Source organism: Bombina bombina, chromosome 1 (assembly GCF_027579735.1).
Source record: "Bombina bombina isolate aBomBom1 chromosome 1, aBomBom1.pri, whole genome shotgun sequence".
Taxonomy (NCBI): Eukaryota; Metazoa; Chordata; class Amphibia; order Anura; family Bombinatoridae; genus Bombina; species Bombina bombina.
The window spans coordinates 706,420,890-706,433,035 of NC_069499.1; the positions used below are offsets into that span (position 1 = coordinate 706,420,890).

Consider the following 12,146-nt stretch of genomic DNA (forward strand, 5'->3'; position numbering starts at 1 on the left):
TTTAAATTATTTTTAAGTTAGGGGGCGTTAGGGTTAGACAGATTAGGGGTTAATAAATGTAGTTAGGTTCCGGCGACATTGGGGGCGGCAGATTAGGGGTTAATACATATAATGTAGGGTTCGGCGATGTTGGGGGCAGCAGATTAGGGGTTCATAAGTATAATGTAGGTGGCGGCGGTGTCCGGAGCGGCAGATTAGGGGTTAATAATATAATGCAGGTGTCAGCGATGTCGGGGGCGGCAGATTAGGGGTTAATAAGTGTAAGATTATGGGTGCTTAGACTCGGGGTTCATGTTAGGGTGTTAGGTGTAGACATAACTTTTATTTCCCCATAGGAATCAATGGGGCTGCGTTAGAAGCTGAACTCTGCTTTTTTGCAGGTGTTAGTTTTTTTTTTCAGCCAGCTCTCCCCCATTGATTCCTATGAGGAAATCATGCACAAGTAAGTTTTACCAGCTCACCGCTAACGTAAGCAACGCTGGTATTGATGTGAGAATTGGAGCAAAATTTTGCTCTTCGCTCACTTTTTTCCGGCTAACACCGGGATTCTAAAAACCCGTAATACCAGCGCTGCAGGTAAGTGAGTGGTAAGCATAAACTGCTCGCTAGCACCGCACCCCTCCTAACGCAAAACTCGTAATTTAGGTGCGAGTTTGTACAAACAAGGCTGTGTGGAAATCCCTGTTAGATAGCCTTATGTTCCACAATACCTTGTTTGGCCATTATCTTTTATTGTCTGTTGTATATCTGTCTCTAAGGGGCCTATTTTGTAAAGCTCTCTGGGCTTCTATAAGAAATCTCTCTAGTTCTATGAAGCCTCTGTTCTAATTCTATATAGGTAGTTATTTTTACCTTCAGAACCGTGTGTCTTGCAAAGGGATATTCCTTCCTTTTAAGTATGCGAAGCCGATGCATACAATAGGACTCACAAAAAATTTACATTTTAAATTTGTATAAAATAAATAGATGACTTATTGAAATAAAATTATGCAATACATTTTTTTTATTATTAATTAAAATTGTAACATAATTATTTATCAAAATCCCTATTTTATAGAAAAATTTAAATTCATATTGAAATTGTGCAGGAAAGAAATAATTTATGGTGCACAGTAGAAATCATAATATAAATACACTGCACATGCAAAAATCACTGTAAAATTAATATTTTTGATGCGAAATTCAAAGTGTTTTATTTTCCTTATTGTAAAATGAGTTTCCCCACCTCTGAGAGTGAGCTGAACATGGGTGTTCCATAGACATAACTGAAATTTCTCCATTAGGTCTGTCATATTCTGTAAACATTTCCCCATTTAGATCTCGCTGATTTTTCTTGCAAACTAAAAGATTTGTTAAAATACACAAAATGTGCATTACCCTAATATAATAACATATGTATATGAAAATAGAGGCAATTATAACATACTATACACTAAAATAGTAATCAGATTTAATTGGCAGTAATATTTAATTTTTAAAGTGCCCCCCTACTCCCTGCTAACTTTGCTCTCCTCAGAGAAGTTTCCCATTCCATTGAGTTCCATTAACTTGTATTGGAGACATCTTGCAAATCACAGGGAAAGCCCCTTTTTTTAAAAAAAAATTCTATGAAGGCTGGAAAACCACATCTAGGTAAGCAAATGATTTTAGAATCAGGAGAGTGAGATAATATGAAAACTTAAGCACCTATTACATTATTAAAGTAGAATTTAGAAAATCAGAATAAATAATGAAAATATATAGCAAAGTTTTTTAACTACACATAAATATTTAAACATTTTATATTACAGTCTCATACTTTTTTATATCCCTCTAATTCTAGTATATTTAGTACAAATGTGTCACTTAGAGCATGTTTCATATAAAATATGTATTATTCTTTCACTAAAAGCTGTAATAAATGGCCAAGGAATCCCTAATATTTAAATCACTTGCTGCAAAAAAGGACTGCACTACACTGATGCAAAGTATTTCACTGCCCTCTGACAAATGGTCAAAATGTACCCTAAACTATTAAGAGATAAACCTCCTATTACGTCCGTCTGTTTACTAGCTTACTTAACAAAATAAATAAGACACAACAACTGTATTGGGAAAAGACCGGTCATGGTCACGTTTATTAAAACGCAAACTTATCAAACTATTTAATAATTTTTTAGGTAACTTTTTTAACTTGAACTTTGTAAAAGTTCTACAACCCTTGGCACTTTACCACTAGCTAACTATCCCCTACCGACAGCAGGTCAAAGCCCCATACGGTACCTGCAGCGTAGCATGGATTGCTCACGCTCCTTAGCAGAGAGAATGGATGTTAGTTTTGAGCTCTTCGGCCATCAATTCGTCAAGGAGGGGAACCCCTAGGCCGGCACCTAGCAGGCATTACCCCTCCCCGTTTCCCCAGGCCATCACTCATCATTCGTACTAATCGCTCCATAGCTATGACCGACCGCCTAGCTAGGGCACGAATCACAAAGCCAGGAGAGTGCCCCTTAACAACTTGTCATACAACCCGCTGGTTAAGGGTGGAGGTCTAAATTAAAACCTGGACTTAGACTTAGATTCAACTAAACCTACTCACACCAGGGGCAAAACCCTACCACTACGCCACCATAGACACCATGCCGCCAACTTATGCTTCCACACAAGGACGGACGGGTGGGAAAATCCTCTTGAATTCTGGAAGCAGGAAAAAAAAGGCCGGAACCACTGCAACATGGACCTATAAAGGTAAGCACACTCTCCGCCACTCCAGTTGCAACAAAGTAACAACAACACACATAGCAAACGCCAGACTTCAACTCAGTTATCCCTTAATTTTGTTACAGGCCCACTAGAGGGCCCTCCACTGTCATAAGGTATAAACCTCCTATTACGTCCTTCTGTTTACTAGCTTACTTAACAAAATATATAAGACACAACAACTGTATTGGCAAAAGACCGTTCACGGTCACATTTATTAAAATGAAAACTTGTCAAACTATTTAATAGTTTTTTAGGCAACTCTTTTAACTTGAACTTTGTAAAAGTTCTGCAACCCTTGGCGGCTCTTTACAACTAGCTAACTATCCCCTACCGACAGCCGGTCAAAGCCCCATACGGTACCTGCAGCGTAGCACGGATTGCTCACGCTCCTTATCAGAGAGAATGGATGTTAGTTTTGAGCTCTTTGGCCATCAATTTGTCAAGGAGGAGAACCCCTAGGCCGGCATCTAGCGGGCGTTAATCCTCCCCATTTTCCCAGGCCATCACTCATCATTCGTACTAATCGCTCCAGGGCTATGACCGACTGTCAAGCTAGGGCACGAACCACCAAGCCAGGAGAATGCCCTTTACCATTTTGTCATACAACCCGCTGGTTAAGGGTGGAGGTCTAAATTAAAACCTGGACTTAGAGAGCTGATTCAACTAAACCTACTCATGCCAGGGGCAAATCCTTACCACTATGCCGCCAACTTCTGCTTCCACACAAAGACGGGCGGGTGGGAAAATCCTCTCGAAGTCTGGAAGCAGGAAAAAGAGGCTAGAACCACTGCAACATGAACCTATAAAGGTAAGCACACTCTCCTCCCCTCCAGTTGCAACAAAGTAGCAACAACACACATAGCAAACTCCAGACTTCAACTCAGTTATCCCTTAATTTTGTTACAGGCCCACTAGAGGGCCCTCCACTGTCATAAGGGATAAACCTCCTATTACGTCCTTCTGTTTACTAGCTTACTTAACAAAATATATAAGGCACAACAACTGTATTGGGAAAAGACCGTTCACGATCACATTTATTAAAATGAAAACTTATCAAACTATTTAATAGTTTTTTAGGCAACTCTTTTAACTTGAACTTTGTAAAAGTTCTACAACCCTTGGCGGCACTTTACCACTAGCTAACTATCCCCTACCAACAGCCAGTGAAAGCCCCATACAGTACCTGCAGTGCAGGCCATCACTCATCATTCGTACTAATCGCTCCAGGGCTATGACCGACCGCCTAGCTAGGGCACGAATCACCAAGCCAGGAGAGTGCCCCTTACCATTTTGACATACAACCCGCTGGTTAAGGGTGGAGGTCTAAATTAAAACCCGGACTTAGAGAGCTGATTCAACTAAACCTACTCACGCCAGGGGCAAAACCTTACCACTATGCCACCATAGACACCATGCCGCCAACTTCTGCTTCCACACAAGGACGGGCGGGTGGGAAAATCCTCTCGAAGTCTGGAAGCAGGAAAAAGAGGCAAGAACCACTGCAACATGGACCTATAAAGGTAAGCACACTCTCCGCCCAGTTGCAACAAAGTAACAACAACACACATAGCATACTCCAGACTTCAACTCAGTTAGCGGGTGTCACACCTCCCCGTTTCCCCAGGCCATCACTCATCATTCGTACTGCTCGCTCCAGGGCTTTGACCGTCTGCCACAAGAGGAACTGAGTTTAACTCTTGCCACCAACATAACTGACGATCTTACTGACCATAAATCCACCAAAATTGTTATATTATTTTGCAAATTGTTCAATTGTCTTTATTTTTTTATTTTTTTTAAACTTGAGCTAACAGTGCTCTCTTCAGGTCAGCCAGGAATATATCCAGCCCTTTGGTGGCCAAATGCACTCTATCAGGGTGATACAGTGATTTCTTGTTAGCCGTAATGGTGTCATGCCTAACGATAAATCCAGACAAGGCCGTGACAGCTCTTCACAATTCCCTGTTCACTTTTTTCTAATATTGTAAGCTTCCCTTTGAGAAACCATGTACCTCCAATCCAGTCATGCGACCACATTGGACCATCCCACCTTAACCCCATGCAGCCATGCACACAGCCATTTCAACGAATGCTAGCCTTAGACGACAGGAGGCCCAACTGCTGGCTGTCTGGGGATCACAGAGCCCTGATACGTCTTAGAACGCGGTACAAATAGTAGCATCCCTTCCCCAGAGGCCCTTACATGCTCAAGCAGCATGCCTCCCTTACCTCCTACCATCGCGGAAGACACCAATTCACCTACTCTCAAAGCCCCTGCCAAAGCAATGGAGAAGGCTGCCCTAAATAATAACACCTCATATTTAGCAGTGCAAACACCTTCTAACACGTTGACCAGCTCTTTCAAACGAAGATGAGTAATCGGTTCCCGGGTATCGCAAGTTTTAACCTCCGACCTACCCCATCCTTTCAGCACCTGTCTCACCAGGAAGGAATTACAAAATTCTGGCATTCCCAGCTTCTTACTGAAGAACGCCACCCCTGAAAGCCGGCTTTGAGCTGACAATCTAGAAACCCCCGCTTGCTTCATTCCAAAACCTGTATCTGAGATACCCGTTGCAGCATGAGACCCCTTTCATTGCAGGACGCTTCCCAACCCTTCCAATGCGCATCATATGCCTTCCAGGTCTTGGGAGCCAACGACACACCTTCACTAGAGGGATGATTGATGCCCACCGACCGCCAATTGCCAGAGAAACAAGGGGCAAGGTAAACCTTGGGCAGCCGCTCTTGGCGCTATCTTCCTAAACTTCTCCCACTTGAATCTAGACAGCGCATCAGCCACAACATTATGCACCCCTGGGACATGACGAGCTGTGAACAAAATATTAAGCTGCAGGCAGAGCAGTACTAGGTGCCTTAGATACCTAACTACCACTGGCGAAGATGCAGACAACCTGTTTATGGCATACACCACACTCATGTTATCTGACCAAAACACCACAGACCTGTTTGCAAGCTTTTGACCACACAATTCCACCACCACCACTATTGGAAATAGTTCCAGCAGTGCTAAATTCCTTGTCAGACCAGTGGTCACCCACTGACTCGGCCATGGAGCAGCGCTCCATTCGCCCTCCAGGTATGCCCAATACCCAAAGCTTCCTGCCGCATCCGTGAACTGGTGCAATGACTGGTTCAAGATTGGGTCTTGCCGCCAAAGGCAAACCCAGTTAAAATGAGTTCGAAATAAATCCCATACCTCAAGGTCTTCCTTCATCTCCGAGGTAACCCTAAATGTGCTAGGGCCCACCCTCTGCCCCCTCAGCTGCTCCTCTAATTTCCTGTTGAACACGCAACCCATAGGAATCGCTCTACCCGCAAAATTCAGCATGCCCACTAAGGACTGCAACTGTTTAAGGGAAACGCTAGCAGCACCTGCTACTGCTCTGATGGCTGCCAGAAGTTTGATCACCTTATCCTGCTGGAGACAACACTCCGCCATCACGGTGTCAATCTCGATCCCCAAAATCTTAAGGCACATGCAAGGGCCTGCGATTTTTCCTCAGCTAACGGAACTCCGAACTTAGAGGTCACCCTTCTCATAACCCCCATCAACTGATCGCATTCCATTGTTCCTGCTCTTACTATTAGCAAGAAGTCGTCCAAATAGTGGGCGACCATCCCCACCTCCGCTGTCTCCTATACCACCCAGTGCAAAAATGAACTAAAGCACTTGAATAGTGCGCAGGATAAGGAACAGCCCATAGGCAGACACCTGTCCACATAGTATCCCCCCATCAAATTTCAAACACATAAGCTTGAAAGCAGGAGAAATCTGAAGGCCGATTCTATATCTATCTTGGCCAGCAATGCCCCTTCCCTGCCACCTTTACTAATGCCACCACCTCGTCAAATGATTGATAGTGTACCGAGCTCATAGCCGGGTCTATCGCATCATTGACAGATGTCCCTTTTGAATATGAAAGGTGGTGTATAAGCCGATATTTTTGGGAACTACTCCCAGGGGAGAAACAACCAGATCTGGGAATGGCTGCACCCAGAATGGGCCCACTACCCTCCCCAATGACACTTCCTTTTTAATCTTATCACGCTCCACATCTGGAAACTTATACGCAGACTTCAGGTTGCGGTGAACTGAGGACCCCTGAACTAAATGTTGTACTGGAATCCTAAACCCCTCTATCAGCCATTCCTGCAGCACCCCCGCTGTTTCCCTATCAGGGTAGTGTGCTAACCACGGAATCATTGAGGGCGCTTTAAGAGGCATTGGGGCCCTTGTTACCAGGGCCACCTCTAGCTACCCCTTTATTGGAACCACTTTCCTTCCTCTTTGAACATTCAACTCCAGGGTGGGGGCCACTACAGTATCTGCAGATGTGGCGAAATGAGCAATTAGCTCCCCTCTCACACTGCTTGTCTTGATACTTCCAGCACTCCCTACCCCATTTTTTCACTCACGGGACGGACCACAAAGTACCCACTTTCATAATCCCTGGAGGGGAGGGGGAATGCTCTGATCCTAGTTTCAACCACAGGTGTGGTTCCTGCGTGCCGAAGTGGAATAGCGGGTTGCCCACCATCTCCATATCGTACTCCCACCATGCGCCCTCCTTAAAGCGCTTGTGAATGCTATCAATGGTGTCTGCATATTTGTATAGGTTATGCCCCTGAGCCGGCCACTTTTCAATGTAACAGATTGCCATAACCCTAAAGCATTTCTGCCACTCCTCGTACGTCTCCAGACGCTTGACTCTCTTGGGTCCAGTACCATCCTCAGACCTCTCCTTGTCCCTGTATGCATCAGCAGACAATTCGAAAATATTGACATACCTCTCCTCCAGGATCTTCTTGATAATTTTAGTTTTCAAGTGTCCATAGAGGGAATGCACTAAACAAGGATAAGTATCTCCCTGAACCACTACTTTCCTTGAAATCGGGAGGGATGTCACCCTGCTATATGCTGCTAACTGCTGTCCTGCTGCCTCGACCGCGACCCCCCCGGCCCCTGCCTTCGCTTTCTCCTGCACTGAGAATATATTTTTGATCATCCTAAACATGCGCTGCTGACCTTTCCCCACCAACCCCAGTGCCTTTCCACTCTCTGAATCTGACCCACTGGATGATGTACTTAAATCAGCATTTGTGTGTATAAGAAGTAAAAGCTCACCAGTCGCCGTCGCCTGGCCCGCTGCTGTCGATGTTGAGGGTTCTACCACAGATGCCGCTGCTGGTCCAGCCCCCTGAAGGGGCTCCGGATGTACTTGAGGGAAACTCTCTCCCACAGCCACACTGGAAGAAATATTCGCCGTTGCCTCCTGTGAAAGAGCAGAAAGATGGGGAGTACTCTGGGAAGAGGACAGGACCCCAGCGCCCCCCCTACCGTACTACCCTGCCCCCCCAGTTCATCCCCAGAGCTGAAGGTACAACCCTCTGCCATTCCAGGTTCACCACATTCATGCTTGGGCCAGCCCCCGATGAGGCTCCAGCAGACCCCTGCATAAACCTGCTTGTGCCACCACTCACACTACTCCCTAAGCCACTTCCAGGCAGTTATACAAAGCCCCCTTGACTAGGGGGAATAGTGATAACTCCCTGCTGACCGCCATAGTGGCTAACAGCCTTACTCCCTATTGACATAATGGGCGCCGCTATTAAGCCCACCTGACTAGCTGATATAGTGCTAACTCCTTGCGTGCTGCCATACTGGTTCATTGAATGATTCCCTGTCATCACAGCCCCAGCCGCATGCATCACGCTCATTCTGGCATTCCCCACACTCACAGCATTTTGCCAGCCACTCATGGATCCAAAGAGGGGCTGCAACCTTACACCCCCATCTGATTCCCGCATTGTGTTGCCTCTCCCTAACTGCTGCTCAGCACCTGAGCCTGCTACACTGTCCACCCTACACAGCTCCTGATGCCACCCCTTGCTCGTAGGAGCCCAGCCTTGGCCTGCACCCTGCACCATACCTCTTGCCTCTGGCGCTTCTGCTCTCTCCTGCCTACCCAACCTCCCCTATGGAGCACCGCCCTCCTCCCAGAGCCTCCCTAACGTACTGGGAGCTCTGTGAGGTGAGATGCGCCTGCTCCTGGTCTTCCTCCACACCCAACTGAGGCTGCGGTCGTCATCGCTCTCCACGTCAGACGGTGATAACGCACGTGCCGTGTCACATGAGGGGGCATGTCCTAATTCGGGCCTACCCGCTCAAGCTGCACCAGGCTGCAGAAGGCCCAATGACTCCTCCCCATGTCCAAGGCCCTCTAGGCCAGCCGCAACCCCAACCGTTGGAGCAGATAAGCTTTGGGCCAATGCCAGAATATCAGACAAGGTAGCGGGAGGGAGCGCCACCAACTGCTCTACGCTGGATGCGGCAAGAGCAGGGGGCATAAGTTGCTTGTTACTCTCTAAGGGGGATCTAACTCCAGGGGGCTGCAAATGCAGCAGCACCTGTGCCACAGATTGCGTTAGGCCTGTCTCCCCGAGACGAGTCTTACTAGTCTACCTTTTTTCCCCTCCTTTCACTGATATATCTAAAGAAGGTTTTGTCCCCATGTTCACTACTATCTGTGTTCGCATTAGCCTTCCTAATTATATACTTAGCTTTTTTGTTGAATTCGCATATTTTTTATAATTTATTATTTTCATTACAGAGAAAAAAATAACAACAAATTATATTAAAAGGGGTATGATACATATATTTCTGTGAGAGTTGCCCCTGTGAGGCAGTGAACAGTATACTCCAAGGACTCAGTTTTACATAATTAAGCACTTCCTGTTTTGTTTTTTCTTAAACATTTTTTATGTAAAAAAAAAAATTCTAATGTATTTAACTGTTGTTCTTTCAAAAACATGATAGAAAAACATGCTTAATGGAATGATGTGTCCCTTTAAATACTATTAAACCAAATCCCTCTCATCTCTATCTCAATATATATATATATATATATATATATATATATATATATATATATATATATATATATATATATATATATATATATATATATATATATAAAATATATATACATACGCACACACACACACACATATATATATATGTATATATATATATATATATATATATATATATATATATATATATATATATATACAGGAACAACAAAAGATTGAAGACTGCTGGATCAATTTCAACCAAGTGGTTTATTCAGGCATACATGTATATATATATATATATATATATATATATATATATATATATATATATATATATACATACAAACACAAATACAGATGTCCTATCTTAATAATTAAATAATTTAACTAAAAAAAAAGGATCATCTGTCATTATGTGCAGTTAGTTACCATGGGCAAAATGACTGGATACTGTCATCTAATCTTCCTTTCCCACCAAATACCTTTCTTTGTTCCCACACTCCAATGATACAAATCAGGGTAGGCAAATTCAATAGCTCTCAATTAGGAAAGGCAGGTGTCCACACAGGTGAGAGGTCATTAACCCTCCTATGACTTAATCAGTTGCTGTCAAGATATAAATAAAGAAGGAAATGCAGAGTTTTAATTACTTGTCTTCGTTATAGATTTCCATGTTATCAGCAAAGTGACCAACTATTTGGCAGCTTGTATGTTCATAAAGACTTCAAAACAAAAAATTAAATAATAACCGCACTTATTTGTTTACAACAATGAAATATAAGTTTTAAATACAATAATAATAAAAGATCAGAAAGATTTTATTTTTCACAATAAAGATTCAGTTCATGTGTTAAATTATTCATCTATTTTAAAATCTCTGACACTGATTTTTGTATATATCGTATGTGCCTTTTACACATATCCACAAAGATTTATGTAAAGTAATAAATACCTGTCCTGAGAAGTGACTCAAACACTGTCTGGAGACCCAGGATGTGACTATCAAGTATGAGGGATGATCTGAGATGGTGATCAGAAACTGGCAGAAGGGTTGTCAACTAGTGGGAAAATAAGTACCAAATTGATATCCAAAAGCAGAAAAAATGTCCAGGCAGAGGTTAGGTATCAGCAGACAAACAAGGTACAAAAGGATAATCCGACAGAATGGTCAGAGGAAAGACAGAAGCCAGATACCAGGAATCTTCTCAAAGTTAAAACGCACACATGAATTAAATCCAAACAACAGGCACAAAATAGCGCCAATCGCAGGGAACCCAGACGTGACAGGTGAGAAAAAAATTAGGCGACAGCCGACGCAACAAAATATGCTGACAACAAGGCTGCTAGGCAACCAGACGAATCGTAAAAACAGTCATGTAGGCAACAGGGGGGTTATAGCAAGATTAGCCTAACACGTAGTAACTAATTTCTACTTATTTTAAAACAATTATGTTTTTTTTTTTCTTTTAATTTGCATGTTTTCTCTAAATCATGAAAGAAAGAAAAAAGACTTTAGTATCCCTTTAATAACAAACATTTCATAGCATCATACATTTGCCATTTACATTTTATTTGCAATTCTCATGTTACTTAACAGAGCTTTTGTAAATTTATCCAGGGCAAGTGCTCAAACTTAAATAATCTGATAATCAAATAAAAGCCATAAGTAAAATATATTTTAGATAAAATAAAGATACAATAAAAGAATTTTATATATATATATATATATATATATATATATATATATATATATATATATATATATATATATATATATATATATATATCAAAATAACAAGAGTGTTGCATTGGGCAATGATACTTTTTTATTGGACTAACTATATATTTATAAGATGACAAGCTTTCGGAAGGGTTCCTTCCTTTATCAAGTCTGAAGTAAATGATTTGGAAATATTAGCAAAACTCAGAAAAGTACTTTCTTCCCTTTAACAAGATCTCAATGATCCATATTACCGACTGGGTTGTATTAAATGGTTTGCAAATATCTCCTTTATCATTATTTTAGGCATTTTCCTGCTGAAGCCGCCGCCTATACCGAAAATGTCAGTACTGTAGTACTGGGTATAGAACAGCTATGTAAACAAGAGGCAGAAGCAGACATCAGCATCCCAGTCAAGAGAGAAGTGAGAATTTGCCTCTTAGGGTGTTCCTGCATCTACTTTGAATACAATGAACTCTCATCAGCCGCTTGTATGAGTACATTGTCCCTTTGTTTGTTGCCAATTAGGGCTAGCTGTAAATGGGTGTGTCCACCACTCTAATCCATTACATAGTTGGTTTAGACAGTTTAAAGCATTTTGAGGAATACCTGGGATACAGAATTTGTGCTCCTCTAGAACGACCAATGCATAGAGCTTCCTATTCTCACATGACACTGTAATATACAACCCTCCCTTTACAGCAGTATTTCACAGCTCATTGAGCTATTGCCCTAAGGTCACTAGAAGCTTACTATGAAGTCAGATAAGATTCTCTAAATTCAGAGGATGTGTGTTTGCCTGTCA

General features: G+C 42.6%; 1 long non-coding RNA gene across 1 annotated transcript; it reads right to left on the bottom strand.

Moving 5' to 3' along the window:
* Positions 1 to 1,308: 1,308 nt before the first annotated feature.
* LOC128639466 (uncharacterized) lies at positions 1,309 to 10,183 on the bottom strand. Its single transcript, XR_008399204.1, has 3 exons — positions 10,104 to 10,183; positions 7,892 to 8,039; positions 1,309 to 1,340 (listed from the first exon to the last, which is right to left on the bottom strand). It is a non-coding gene; the product is annotated as an uncharacterized LOC128639466 (long non-coding RNA).
* Between the last annotated feature and the right edge of the window lie 1,963 nt (positions 10,184 to 12,146).